Here is a 17,099-nt window from a genome sequence, read left to right as displayed (position 1 = left end):
GTTGCCACCGGTGATCAGCTGCGGAGCAACACCGGTATGCCGAAGCATATCCAACTAAACAAATGGGGCACCCAAGGCACATATCGGCCAAAAAGTATTATATCCTGTATAATACCTAAATCTCCGCTGGACCGCCGCCACGGCCTCTTACGCAATTTGTGATCATCCAATCTTAAAATGTTTTATTGAGAGGGGTCATAATACTCGACAACCTTATAAATTTTATTCGCCCATTTACTTGGGCAGAAAACTCAAAACAATGTCATCTTTCTCAAAATCCAAAACATTTATAAATCCGATAATTGGATAAGTAAAACACTTGACTATTCTGAACATAGAATAGCAGATAAGTATTTGCATAAACGAAATCATTTATCTCAGCGATATGTAAAATATTTATCTATCCAGAACTAAGTATAGGGAAAACAATACTTGCATAATAGGATTCAAAATATATATCACTTGAACAATAAGTGATAATAGGGATACTTGCCTTTGAGATTTAGCAGTTAGTCACACTCGCAATCACGCATCTATTCTAACATTTGGTTTCAAAACATCACTGTCCTTCTTTTCAACACTTTACTGATATGCTGCTCCTGCGATTGCTAGAAGAAGCCAGATATCCAATACCATTCCATCTCAATCTTTATACAACGTCTTGTCCAGATTAACTCGAATGATCTGTATCTATAATTAAAAGATATAACTTTAATCATCTAAACGATAATTACTCGATGAACTATGTGTCAAAACCCTGTCGTCTACCCATACGATAGCCCACACATAATAACCACAGTCAACTCATGAATTTTGACCCACGTACACACGTAATTCACATAGCACATAATCACATAACTCACGTATCACATAATTCATATCACAGATGTTTCAGTTCGTTTAAAACCAAAATCGGGTCAAAATACAACTTTTTGATCAATATGCGACTCAGAATTAATTTACAAATCAAGCGACCTTTCGAAACAAAAGAATTTGGGCTCGAAAGTATTTTTTTTTAAAGCATTATTTTTTTCTGAGTCTATACGCGTTCATTTCGTATTAAACGGACGACCGATTCATTTATTATAAATAAAATAAGATTTAAATGGGAATAAATCAATTAATAATAATATTAATTGATTTTTTAATACCAAAATAAAATTTTAAAAGTTTAAAAACAATTTTGTTTTAGGATTTATTTGAATTAATTTTAAATAATTATATTTTATTTAACTATTTATAAATAAAATTAATTGATTAAAGGAATTAATCAATTAATTAAATCTATAAATAAATAATTAAAATAAATTATAAATAGTTAAAACAAATATGCATTTTTGAAAATAATAACAGAAATAATTCTTGGAATTTAAAATGATAAAAAATAATTTTTGGAATTATAAATAATAAGTAAATGATTTTTGAAAATAAAATAAAATAAATTATTTTTTTAAAAAAAAACAGAAATGAATTTTGATTAAAATTAAAACAGAAATTACAGAAATGTGTAATCATACTAGGAATAGCCGGAGTTTGGATCAAAAGGCGGACTTGGCTGGTGGGGGTGCTGCCGGAGTCGGATGAAGGTGGCCGGAATCTGGGGAGTAACCCAGAAATCAGGGACCGTCGCCCTATTCTGGTCAGCCTCTAACCAAGCTCAAATCCACCCCAAATTGCCTCGTTTCGACCCTCAACTAATTCCACATCTCTCCAGAAACGTTCTAGCAACTACAACCATACAGAACAGTCACCAGAGTGATTTCTCCGGCCTATAGCTCAGATTTTCTGATAAACAAATCGGAAAACTTCGAATTCGATCAACTTATAACCAAAAATGACGCTACAGGCATCAAAATAAAGCTGGGATCATTTGTAAGCTAACCATATCATCAAACACTATCTCTGATTCAAGAACAATTCGAAAAATCAATTCAAAATTTGGTTCAAAGCCCATAACTCGATTTAACACTTCATTGACTCAAACGCATCAACTAAATACACAAATCAACAATAAACCTATTTCAAAAACAAATTCATGAAAAAGAATACAAAAATCGATCTTTCGTAATACTTACTCTCAGGTTTTGAAATTGGTATGGATGGATAGAGCTTGAAACAAGGATTAATTTGATATGCAGAATGTTTGATTTGGTTTCCTGGTTACTCCAAAATCATCAATCATAGGTTTGAGAAAGAATTTCACCCCCAAGTACAAGTTCTTTTTTTTCTATTTTTTGAAAATAAAATGAAATAAAAATAAAATAAAGTAATAAAATCTGCTATTTATACTAACTGAAAAATAATTACCCAGAAATCAAATAAATGTGTTTTATTCCCTAAATAAAATAATTAAGCCCCAAAATAATAATTACGGGGAATAATTTTAAAAACAGTAAAATATAAAATGTGTATCAAAATTTCTAAAAAAATGCGAATAATGCAAAAATGCATAAATATTGGGTATTTGAAATACGAATGGTTTTATAAAAATACAAACATCAATTTTGTGGGCTTTGACGTCCCGGTAGGGTCCCGGTCCGTTCATTTTTGAAAAACAGAAACGACTCCTAAATTAACAGAAAGCCCCTAAAACAAATAAAATACATTTAAATGCACATAAAATGAGATAAATCGAGTACCTTGATAAAGACACACATACATACGAGTCCAGATTGCAGATCGATTCATATAAATGCAGTTTAAACACGTAACGAGTATTCTGTTGGGTCATATTGGATCCGAAAATACATTACTTATCAGCTAAATAATTATAGAAATGATACAATTTAATATTAAATTTGGATAATTATCAAAACCGGCTTCTTATAAAATATCCCATGAGAAAATAATACAAAAATATACCGTCTCTCGAGAATACGGGTTTTATTGATCTACCGAAATGATTATCGTATCGAAAATTTTACGCCGGGACTCGTACGGGCCAAACCGTACTCCGGATCGAAAAAGTCAAAACACGAAAAATGCTCAGAATAATCAAATTAGGTTATGATGGAGTTTTTTGAAGAGTGTCGGGTTGTAAAAATGCAAAAATGGTTGAAATTGGACGATTCCCGACTTTATAAAATAGTTTTATTAATACTCAGAAAATAATTGATAAATACATATATCATTATAAAATCATATAACATTCCAAAAATTACTGGAAAAATATCACAATTATCTATATTTTATTCTGTACATATAAAAATCAAAGTGCTTACACTTTATCACATATAAACACCCAAATATAAATATCAATCATCAGATAATACACCAAAATTCACATATAAATCACATAAATAATGTCAAATAATAATAATAATAATATCTAAAAATATGGGATATTACAAAAACCGACATACATGTCATTGCAACTAGCTGATCGTTCCATCGCTTATCCGCGAGAAATAGTGGAGGATGTCTTGGTTAAGGTGGACAAACTCATCTTCCCTGCTGATTTTGTAATTCTGGACTTTGAGGAAGATAAGAAGATTCTCATTATCTTGGGGAGACCATTCTCAGCTACTGCCCGAACTCTAATCGATGTGCAGAAGGGAGAGCTTACAATGAGGATTATAAATCAGAAAGTCACCTTTAATGTGTTTAAAGCAACAAAATTCCCAACTGATGAAGAGGAATACTTGAGAGTAGAGATGGTTGATTCTATAGTGAATTCGAAACTTGAGCAAGTGCTAAGGTCAGATACTTTAGAGAGAGCCTTGGCATGGAATTTGATAGTGAAGATGAAGGAGGGGTAGAGCAACTGCAGTATTTAAATGCTTCTCCATGGAAAAGGGGGATGGATTTGCCATCGAGTCTTTTGGATTAACAGAGCTGAAAGATTCCGAGGAGCGTTTTGAACCATCTATTGAAGAAGCTCCCATACTTGAGCTCAACCCACTGCCAGATCACTTGAGTTATGCATTCTTAGATGCACCCTATGACAAGGGCTTGGGATATATTTTTGATTATGTAGAGGGTGGCCGGACGGATCCTCCCGTGCCTATAGAGGGTTCTTCTCATGCGCAGCAAACAATTGACAGGACTGGTGTTGGTGATGCGCAGTACAGGAAATTGACTAGGCATATGGAGGCCATGCATGACATTCACAGTCATTTTGTTACAGATTTGACCCAGGCTTTGGGCACTGTTTTTCGGGTCACTGGCGTCGAGGTCGATTGACCTGTATTTGGAGCTGATTCTGTTTACCCTCCGTCTGATTCTCTATCTAAGGAGGGTGATCCTCCTTACGACTAGGTATGCCTTGAAACCTTATTATTACCTTCAATGAGGACATTGAATATTTTAAGTTTGGGGGTGATAATGTAAGGGTTAGTTTGAGTTGTGTCCATATAGATTCATATTGCATATTTAGTATATTTCATTCATATTTTTGTATGATTGTTCATTTAGGTCATTTTTGTTTGCATTTTTGATCGTGTTATTATGTGAGTCCATTTAGTTGCATTTGCATGCATATAACATGATCCCTTAGGTTGAGCTGTTTCTGATTGATTGGTTGATGTTAATTTGAGTGTAGTGATATCGAATAGAGGGATGATTAATTCCTATTGAATTGATTTGCATGCTCAGAAACAAGTTTTTTTCACAAAGTCTTATAAGATTCCTTTTGAGCTATATCATGATCATACTTGTTTATTTGTTGAGATTGAATCAGTTGGTTATATCTAGAATTTTTGGTATTCTCTTAATGGCAAAAGAATGCTGAATTTTAATCTGGAGAAAAACTTGGATTTCATTGCTAGTTCTGAATAAGGTTAGGTGTAACACCCCCAAATCCGGGGTCGGGGATCCGGGTTGTCACGAGTTCCATTTTCCTTAATAATACTTAATCTTAATAATCAACCAACTACTGCGTACTGTAACCCCACTATAGACACACACCACAAGTTATAGTCTAAGAGATGAATATCCAAAAATAACACAAGTCATTTTATTCCACAATTATAAACCATTACACCTTAGAAGGGTTTTTGAATAAATTTACATATTCTTTTCCATTATTATAATTCATAAGTATACATAAGTCTGGTACATCAAAAGTTCAAAGCCTAGCCTATTGGTAGTTCCTACCTCAGCTACAACGGCATCAACGCCTACAGGAAACTGCATAACGTTTCCTATCCGCTCACGAATTGGGAGCTTGGTCCTGTTCATCTTGTCTATCTGTTGTTGTGTGATGAAAGAAGAAAGCAAGGGTGAGCAACAAGCCCACCAAACTAATATGTATAATGATTTACAATATGTGAGCATCCTCATAGTACTCATGAAAGTCTTGGTCAAGTAAAAATGAACTAAGTTTGATATCTTATCGCGACCAAGTCGCAAAATATTCAGTATATATGTATATACTTTTCAAAATCTTGGAAGTCCTCTTCCATGCATAATATACACAGAGTTCCAGTTTACAACTGTATAAAAATATCGTTGCAAGGTGATCTCATATATCTAACCTTGTCTTAACATTTTTGTGAAGATCTTTGTCATGCATAAGATAATCATTAACCAGATATAAGTTGAAAAGATGAAGTTACAAGATACTCCAATATACTTATATATTTTTCGAATACTACTTGAACTACCACCGTTCAAGCTATAATAAGTTTCAAAAGTTCATCACATAGATGAGACTACAAGAAAAGACTTGGATAGGTTCAATCTTTGAAATATCATTATAAATAATGAAGTTACGAGATACTTCATGAAGTCCCGATATATATATACCCCTATATATATACATTTCATACACTCCTTGAAAACCTCTGTTATGAAAATTATAAACAGAGTTGCAATATCCAATGAATTTGGAAAGGAGAAAACCTTGGCATAAACCCGATATCTTGTTGAGCAGGCAAAGATACCAATAAGTAACCCTTTCTACTAGTAGATGGACGAATTCCCCACTGGTCATCACCCTGGCCACATTAAGACCTATGATGGACTGCCACTCAGCCACTTACGCATTGATGGACTCCCACTGAGCCACTTACACTTTCATGGACGCCCATGTTGCTTATGCCGACTCAAATAGATGGACTTACTTCCCGAACGTTGGGCAAGTAATCAAATTGCTTTCTCAAAACAGCAAGCTCGTTGCGAATATAAAATACACCACAGAGCCGGATCCCTCAGGTTTTTAGCGAGTATTTAAATCCCCTTCGAAAGGAAGATCTTAAATCTAAAAATGAGTTTTGGGATCCACTCTAACTTTTAAAAATCATTTTGAAGACTCGAAAATATTTTAAAGAATGTTTAGAGTAACGCTGATTTAATAAAATAAATCAGTCCCAATATGTTGAAGAAAATATTTGAATATTATTACTTAAATAATATTCCCATAAAGGATAATCCTTATAAAAATAATTGAAGTAGATGTTTTAAAACTCATACTTAAAATGAATAATAAATAACCAAAGATATACTTATACGAAAGCACGATCTTTATTCGAATAATCGAAAATAAGTTTGATTATCGAAACATTATTCTTTAATAAAATAAAGAATATTATTTAATAAAATAAGCAAAGCCATAAGTCCTTGAATGAATATTCAAAAAATAATATTCATTAAATAAAGTAAGCGGAGTCATAAGTCCTCGACTGAATATTCAAAAATAATATTCATTAAATAAAGTAAGCGGAGTCATAAGTCCTCGAATGAATATTCAAAATAATATTCATTAAATAAAATAAAGTTATTGAATAAACCTTATTCGATTAATAGTTTTGAAAACTATATCAATATATATATATAAATATATATATATATATTATACTCGGGAACATCGACTCCCGATTTAGAAAATGTTCACCTTTGGGTCCCCTATACTAAGGGTATACACAACTACTGCTTATCTCCAGCATAGGTATTATGCAACTTATAAGCATTTGAATCAACAATTAGATATCAAGATTATGAAATAGACATGCATATATACCATATCAGCATGCTCCAATATATCGCAAAATTTGCTAATAACAATCATGCACTTATCAAAAGATAATGCATATACATATATTTACATCACAACAACAATATAACGGGTAGAAAACTTGCCTGAGTGTTCCCGGATAGACTTAAGCTTAGAGTGGGTCCGATAACCTATGAATAACAACATAAGTCGGAATTTAACCCCGGTCGCTTAAGAAACTAGACTTTAACCAATTGAACCTTAATGTTCGCTTATGGTCACTTCTACGCTTAACGAATCATATAAGTCGTTCGAGTACCCTCGGCTCCACCATTTTTAATAAATTAACCATAAAGAATTTTAAGGAGATTCTTTCGCGAGTACCCTACCAACTGCCTAATCCACTTTACATAATTGTTTCATAATCCAATTAGTCATTTAAGGGCCTTAACCAAGGTTTCAAAGTAAGGCAAGGGGTAATGGTTCGTTCGCGAAACGCCGTTACTTAAAACGATCGTTTCTCCTAAACCGTACATCGGATTCAAGCGAACCACATATCAAAATGAAGCTCGTAACATGAACTATCTAAACATAGCAATGGTCAGACTCTTACAGTGAGTTCAGGGGTCCTGAAGTTAAGAACTAAAATAGTCTAAGGTAAATCGGCCATTATGACGGCTATGTTTATGCGATTACCAAAGTTTTAAACCATTCCAAACAATCCACAAATCAACCCACAATCATCATTACAACCAAACTCCATCCATACTTTACTACAACAGCCCCAACATCTCAAGATTTTCCAATTTATCCTATCCCCAAACATGAACTAAAGGCTATACTTAAGTTCATTAACCAATAATCCAAGATTTACAACTTCAAACTCATTACAAATCCAACCACACTCTAAGTATACAAGAATCATGCTTCTCATGAACCATACCAAACATAAAAACTCTAAATATTCAAAAGTAGGGCTAGGGTATGAGATTATACCTTCCTTGGTGAGTAGAAGTAACTAAGGAGTTTGAAACCACCCTTGAAAATCCTTACAAAAGCTATATCTAAACAAAAACATAAGATCAAAATTTTCAAGATCTTTAAAACACTATTCACCCTCTTCTTCCATGAATTATTGGAAGAGACTGTGAAGGAAATGGGAGCTTAGATTCATAGGATAGCTATATCTATGTTTAATGAACCTTGGATAATTACCTCACAATTTAACAATACTTGGATCTTGGATTTTGATTTTCTTCTCCTTGAAGAAATGAAGAAGCCGAGAGCTTCTTTCTTCAAAATGAAAGTCACTTGTGTTTTTGTGTTATGATTTGTTTTGTCTTGGTTGATATCCTTTTGTTGTTAATTAACTTTTTACCATGGTAAGAAATGAATGGCTCACAATTGATGGATTTAAACGCAGCGGGGTCATGGTAAAACACTTTTACACATACAAAATCCAAATAAAAGCATATAAATCGTGAATAAAAATTCGAGGGATCGAATCTAACCTTTTAAAATAATTCAGAGACAGCGATCAGAGATCCTTAGCAGTTGCTCCTCAAGTGTGAATCACTCCACCAATATCCACCAAGAAAACGATGTTAAGGAGGAGGACGGAGGTGGAGAGAATTGGGTTTTCTAAACTTTTTGGGTTTTCGGGTTCTTAGTGGGTTAGAATAAAATAGGGTCTATAATAGTGTATTTATAGGCAAAATTTTCAGCTGAAATTTTCCCATAAATATTATTATTATTATCCCATTTATTATTCTCATTAATAATTAAAACACCTTTTAATCATTAATCCTTTTTCTAAACACTTTAGAAATAATTCTCTCTCTTGATTTAATTTCCAAAAATTAAATCCTTTAATTAATAATATTAAGAACTTTTCTTAATTAATTTATAATCAATTAAATCTCATTTAATCAATTATTAAATTTGCCAATTAATTATTTATTTCACAAATAAATAATTATTAGCCATTATTAATTAATTCCTCCACCATTAAATCATTCTCTTTTTATGGTGTGACCCTGTAGGTTCAATATTAAGCCGGTAGTAGAAATAAATAATAATAAAACTATTTTATCATTATTTATATAAATTCTCTAATTTATTAAATATGATTAATTAATTAATCATATTTATTCTACATCGTGAGGGATACTTCTCAGCATATCGCGACTATCCGGATAATATGAATTCACTGCTTAGAATACCAAGAACCTATTCAGTGAATAGTTACCGTACAATAAACTCCTTCTACCCTACAATGTCCCGATTAAATACAAGGCTTGGATCTCGTGTCAAGCCTATCTAATTCAATCACTTGCTTACCATTTACTATGCATAGTTCTATGCAAATTAGAAACTCTTTTCTAATTTCATTTACTCTGGCCAGAGATTCCTGAACTAGCATAAGTGGATCAGCCTTGAACATTCGCTTCCTTCACTGGAAGGGGTAGATCCTTTATTGATCATACATTATCTTCGTGTACAAATTCCTATACACAGAAGAGCCCTAATAATTGTCCCTGGAGACTAAGAACTAAACCAAAGCATAGTTCAGTGTACACAAGATGACTATGATGAGCTCAAGTCTAAGGATACTTGTACAACTATCACTATGTGAACAACTGCTGACATGTGAGTGAACTCCATCAGTTGTTCAGCTGTGCGAGTCATGTTCAGTGAACTTATTCTATAATAAGCACCTACATACTAGCTATAGTGTCACCACACAAATGTCTATGAGAACAGACATCCTTCATAATGAAGCAAGCATAGTATGTACCGATCTCTGCGGATTATTAATTACCAGTTAGTAATCCTACGACCAGGAACTATTTAAGTTTAGAGTTATCATCTTTTTAGGTCTCACTATTATGATCTCATCATAATCCATAAAAAGCTTTACTCTAAACTATGGTATATCTTATTTAAACACTTAAATAGATAAAGCCCGTAAAAAAACAAAACAAGTCTTTTATTAATATCAATGAAATCAAAACAGATTACATAAAAGTTATTCCTAAATTCTCATACATGATTGGACTTAGGACATATTCCTTTCAGTCTCCCACTTGTACTAAAGCCAATCACTCTGGTATCTAATACCCATCTTATCTTTATGACGATCAAAGTGACTTTCATAAAGTAGCTTTGTGAGTGGGTCTGCTATGTTGTTATGTGTGTCAACTCTAATTCAATACAATACAAGAAATGTTACCGCGCTCCCACTAACCCTTTTGTAGACGCATGGTTCATCTACGTTTTTGATAAAATCAAACTCTTTGATTGTCTCATCAAAACGAATGTTCCATCTTTTGAGAAGCTTGCTTTAAACCACATATGGTTCACAGTAGCTTACACACTAGGTTTTCATTTCCCTTAGAAAGAAAACCATCTGGCTATATGCCAGATCTCATAGTCGTAGTAAGCAGCAATCGCAAGCAAAATCTGAACTGATTTTAACAGGGCTACAGGTAAAAGGTTTCATCAAAGTCAATCCATTGCCTTTGTTTGAATCCTTTTGCCACAAGCCTGGCCTTATAGGTCTCCACATGGCCTTCTGCTATAATCTATCTTTTGTATACCGTATACATAGATTCCATTCTGGATTTCAAGGCACTATGCCATTTCTCTGAGTCAACACTACTCATAGCCTCATTATAGGTTACAGGGTCGTTATCATCAATGACCGACAACTCATTGTCATTCTCAATGACAAGGCCATATTACCTCTCAGGTTGGCGAGACACTCTCCCTGATCTATGAATGGGCTGTTCCACAAAAGGTTGTTCAGTCAGAACAGGTGTTTCCACTTGATCCGTAGTAGTTTGTGCTTCTTGAACTTCATCAAGTTCAATTTTGCTCCCACTATTTCCTTCAAGGATAAAATCCTTTTCCAAGAAGGTAGCATGTCTGGAGACAAACACCCGATGATCGGTGTAAAAGTAATACCCTAAAGTCTCTTTAGGATATCCCACAAAACTACATTTTACGGATCAATATTCCAGCTTATCTGGGTCAACTTACTTGACATAAGCTGGACATCCCCAAATATTAACGTGTTTAAGACTCGGTTTCCTTTCTTTCCATATCTCATATGAAGTTTGAGGAACAGATTTGGAAAGCACCTTATTCAGTAAATATGCTGAGGTTTCCAATGCATAACCCCATAGGAATACTGGAAGATTTGCATAGCTCATCATGGACCGAACTATGTCTAACAAAGTTCGATTTCTCTTTTCAGATACCAATCTGGAGGCGTCCACTGGGAGACTATACCATTTACTTTGAGATAATCTAGAAACACTCCATTAAAGTATTCACCACCTCGATCTGATCGAAGAGTTATAATACTATGTTTGGTTGTTTCTCCACTTCATACTTATATTCTTTGAACCTTTCAAAGTCCTCAGACTTGTGTTTCATCAAACACATATCCGAATCCAGATCTATCATCTATGAAAGTAATGAAGTATGAAAATCCACCCATGGCTTGCGTAGACATTGGTCCACATACATCTGTGTGTACCATTCCTAGCAAATTTGTAGTCCTCTCTCCATGTCTACTAAATGGAGACTGCAATGCCACTATAAAGTGAGATTTTCATCATCCCTTTTCTTTTATTAGTTTGTTCAATCTGAAGTAAATTATGTCACATAAATACAGACCATTATTTAAAGCACCACGTCCATAAAGAATATTATTTCTAAGAATAGAACATTCATTATTCTCAATAATAAATGAAAATCCAGCCAAGTCTAACATGGAATAATATTCCTCACAATCGAGAGAACAAAATAACAATTATTTAAAACAATAGTCTTGCCCGTAGGCATATGTAAATGAAATGATTATACATCTTCAGCAGCAACTCTTGCTCCATTTCCCATCAGTAGAATCACCTCCTCTTCTTCAAGAGTCCTACTTCTCCTTGGTTCCTGCAACAAATTGCACATATGAGAACCACAGGCGGTATCTAATACCCAAGTAGAAATGACATATTCACTTCTATCATGAACATACCTGAATCAGAAGCGGTAGTCTCACTACCCTTCTTCTTCAATTCTGCAAGGTAAACCTTGCAGTTCCTCTTCCAGTGCCCCACCTTGTTACAGTGAAAGCAAACAACTTTGCTCTTGGGGTCTTCAGCTTTTGGTGGAACCGGCGTTTTCTCACCTACTTTCTTCTTCTTGGAAGAGTTCCTCTTCCTTTTCTTAGGATTGGAACCTTCACCAATTAGAAGAACAGAACTCTTCTTAGGGGGAAAATTCGATTCCGCAGTCTTCAACATGTTGTGGAGTTCAGGCAGGCTGACATACAACTTATTCATGTGAAAGTTCATAACAAACTGCGAGAACGAACTCGGAAGCGATTGCAAGACCAAGTCTTGGCTCAGCTCCCCATCCATGGTAAAACCAAGTTGTCCAAGACGTTCAATCAAATTGATCATCTTAAGTACATGGTCATTCACAGATGATCCCTCAGACATCCTACAGCCGAACAACTCCTTCGATATCTCATATCGAGCTGTCCTCCCCGCCACATCATACAACTCTTGTAGATGCATGAGGATAGTGTGAGCATCCATATGCTCATGTTGCTTCTGTAGCTCAATGTTCATGGAAGCTAGCATGATGCATTGAACAAAATTTGCATCATCTATCCACTTACAATACACAACATGTTCATCATTATGTGCATCACTAGCAGGTTCAGTAGGCTTAGGTGAGTCAATCACGTATTCCAGCTTCTCAATCCTGAGAACAATTCTCAAGTTTCGAAGCCAGTCAGCATAATTAGGACCAGTCAATTTGTGAGCATCTAGTATGCTCCTGAGTGATAGTGCAGAAGATATAACGTACAAAGTAAATCTGTACATGATAAACACATAACAACACTTAGCAAATATTCGATTTCATTTCAAAACATTATATGAATCGGGTCTTTATTCGTAAGTGGCTCCCACTAGTTTACCTAATTTATTCAACCCCCTACGTGAAAAATTAAGCATTCATAATGCTAGTGGGAATAGGGATCCTACATTCCATTACACAACCTCGGCTGTGGCATGAAACGCCATGTAATGTTCAATAGGCAGACAACTCTTGTCAATTACATCTAATGTTATTCCCTAATCAAACTTTAGCCTCTTGAATAATTGAGTCACAGCTGTGGCATGACAAACTCAATATTCTAAGTCAAGTCTTACCCAACATTCCGTACAATTGAATCAGTCCCCAAAGGCCCACGGCTGTGGCACGTAACGACCTTTAGATTCTTATTCAATGTACACATCTCTATGTAATAGACAAGTATTTCTTATTTCGAAATCAAAGCCCTCGGCTGTGGCACGAAACGACAATGATTCAAAAATAAGAAAAACTTTCTACCATGTTGGAAGACTATGACCGACACAAGCCCGTTGTATCATTGGCCAATTACTACTTGATATTATTTAATTTTAGAGGGATTATATTACGTTACAATCATAATCATATTATAAAGAGATTCTTCCTTTTAAATTTAATATTTCAAATCAATAATCAATAATCAGATGATTCCCAGATCGGGTGGAGCATTGTCAAGAGGCATCACTTAATAACCCTTTCTTACAGATAGAAATCTGTTGTTGACAGAATCATCCTTTCTCTCATATCGAAAATTCATATTCAATTACGTGTTTCACAAACACAAGAATCTCATGATTGTATTCATAATATTATTCTTAAGGTTATGAAACAATATCACTATACTAGGTTGTCTAACAAACGCCTTATGTTCATTTAAGTTCACCTAAATCTATCATCGCATGATAAACTAAGCATATATCACATATATCAACATGAATAAACATCAAGGTAGGCATGTTACATCATCTAGCACATTAGTCTAAGCATTATACATCTCTATGTATCACATGAAGCATTTAAAAGCAAATAAAAATAGTCAAAAACAGCTTTAAAACACTTTATGGAAATATAAACAGTTCAAAACTTTTATATAAACTAAAATTGATCACTCCATTAGATCCGTCTCGGAAAAACGAATCCAACGTTATATTGCACGCCCAAAACGGAGTTACGAAACTCCCAGAAAATCAAATTTAATGTGGACACCCCTTCCGCATTCCGGTGATGCGTTACACCCCTTTTAAGCCATTAAAGGGTGTAACGCATTCCGTGAATGCGCCACAGGTGTGTAACGCATTCCCGGAATGCGTTACACCCCTATTTTTTTCGTTTTCGCAGCAGCCGCCGCCTTTTTTCTCGGAATCCGCGCCTCCTGACAGAACCTGTACCTATGTCTGCCTTCTTTCCGTGCAATCAGACATCACAGACAATACAAACAGACAAGCAACAGATGTAATAACCCCAAAATTTTTCAACTTTTTGTAACCCTTGTGAATAGTGTTTTAGCTGAATGAGAAAACTTTTCACGCCACACTATGTAGGGGTTCTGTTATGGATATTCTGGGATATTATTGGTACTCTATGAAGTATATAAGTGTATGTAAATATCGTCAGAATCCAATTCCGAACACTTTGGTTTTTCCCGGAAATCCACAAGATACGGAGAGAATTGAGTATAAGATAACAGGATAAAAAGGATTTAAATTAAAGGATTATGATAGAGGATCATAAAAAGGAATATAATGTATTGAGAAAGGTTAAGGGAACCTAAGTAATAAGATCCCGGGTATGATCCTTCAAACGATAAACGAGAACGAAAGTTAAGCGAACCGTATAACAGATCAGCGGTCATTAGGCAAACGATTAGGAAGTTAATCAAAGGGATTAATGGGAATGATGTCATCCAACCAATAGAAAGAAGACAAGGAAGGAAGGATGACATCATGAGGATGAGGTAAGCATGACATGGGAAGGAAGGAGGTGTGGTTGAATAAGGACCACACAAATTCAAGGGCAAGGTAGTAATTTGCTAAATCAAATACAAATCAAGCCAACCAAGCTAGCAAAATCATTTCATCAAAAATCAAAAACAACCAAGGCAATTGTTCTTCATCTTAGCTCTCGGCTTTTTACATTTTTAAAGGCTAGATTTTTCAAAAATCAAGATCCAAGCATCCTAAATTGGTAAGAAAATTCCCTAATCATCTTTATGCTTAGTTATGGCTATATCATGAGTTTAAGCCATTAATTCTTTCTCTAACTTCTTCATTTAATCAAGGAAGAAGACAATGAATAGTGTTTTCAAGTTTTTAACTTGAACTTTTTCTTGTTTTTCTTGAAGATCCAAGCTTTCCTAAGGCTTCTCAAAGCTTCTTAAGGCTTCCTAGCTCCACCCACCACTTCAAGGAAGGTATACCATTTCCAAACCCTAGGTTCATATATATTATAAGGTGATTTTGAGTAGTGGGTTGATATTGTATCTTGTTGTTATGATTTAGAGTTTGAGATTTGGTATGGTAGTGAATGGAATGGTAATTATTGTGGTTTTGATTTAAAAGAACTTAAGAATGATTAAAGTTAAGTTTAAGCATAAGTATGAAAGATTAAATTGAATTGGTTGGGGTGGTTATGATGTGATAAGGATGGAGGATGGTTGTATGTTGGATTTAAGGTTGATTTGGGTTGATTGTGGATGGTTTAAAAATTGGAAATCGCGTAAACATAGCCGTCGTAACGTCCGATTTTCTTTGAACTGTTTTTGTGCATAGCATTAGGACCCGAGGACCCCCTTCTAGATTGTGACCACTGCCATGTTTAGATAGCTCATGTTACGAGCTTCGTTTTGATATGTAGTTCGTTCGATTCCGATTTACGGTTTAGGAGAAACGACCGTTTCAAGTAACGGCGTTTCGCGAACGAAACTTTTTCCCTCGCCTTACTTTGGAATGTAGGTTAAAGACCAAAAAGGGTTAATTAATGTATGAAACATTTATGGTAAGTGTGTTAGGCAGTTGGTAAGTCATTCGCGAAGGAATCGCTTTAAAACTCGTAAAGGTTAAATTATTAAAAATGGTGGAGCCGAGGGTACCCGAGTGACTTAAGCAAATCGGTGAGCGCAAAACTAGCATTAGAGTCTAAGTTAGTTAAAGCATAGATTTACAAGTGATTTTGGTTTAATTCCAACTTACTTGTTGTTTATAGGTTATCAGACTCGTCCCGAGCCTTTCTCACCCCCCAAGTCGCTCAGGCAAGTATTCTATCCGTTATACTGTTGTTGTGATGAATACACTTGTATATGCATTATCTTGCGATAGATGCATGTTGGTTATTTAGCAAATTCTTGCGATATATTGTAGCATGTGATATGGTATATATGCATGCCTGTTTCATATTCTTGAAATATATATCTGTTGGTTCAGTTGATAATACCTATGCTAGAGGATAGCGGTAACTTGCATATACCCTTAGTATAGGGCCCCAAAAGGTGAAAATATTTTCTAAAACCGGGAGTCGAGGATCCCGAGTAATCTTGTATATATGGATATGGATATATATATATATATTTATATATATATATGGTTATAGTTTTCCAAACTATTAATCGAATAAGGTTTATTCGATAACTTTAAACTTTATTTTATTATTGAATATTATTTCGAATATTATTCGAGGACTTATGACTCCTTTTATATTATTTATTGAATATTATTTGAATATTCATTTGAGGATGTATGACTCCTTTATTTTATTTAATGAATATTATTTATAATATTCATTCGAGGTATTATGACTCATCTTATTTTATTTATTGAATATTATTTGAATATTCATTTGAGGATCTATGACTCCGATTATTTGCTGAGATATATTCTTTATTTTATTAAAGAATAAGATGTCAATAATCAAACTTATTTTCGATTATTCAAATAAAGATAATACTTTCATATAAGTATATCTTTGGTTATTTAATACTCGTTTCAAGTATAAATTTTAATACTTCTACTTCAATTATTTTTATAAAAGATTATTCTTTATGGGAATATTATTTAAATAATAATATTCAGATATTTTCTAATATTCTGGGGACTGATTTACTTCATTAAATCAGCTTTACTCCAAACACTCTTTAAAGTGTTTTCGAGTCTTCAAAATGATTTTTAAAGTCAGAGCGGATCCCAAAACTCATTTTTATATTTAAGATCTTCCTTTTAAGGGGATTTAAATACTCGCTCAAAAACCTGGG

The sequence above is a fragment of the Apium graveolens genome, chromosome 3, assembly GCF_009905375.1.
Source record: "Apium graveolens cultivar Ventura chromosome 3, ASM990537v1, whole genome shotgun sequence".
Lineage (NCBI taxonomy): Eukaryota > Viridiplantae > Streptophyta > Magnoliopsida > Apiales > Apiaceae > Apium > Apium graveolens.
This window is presented reverse-complemented; position numbering follows the sequence as displayed.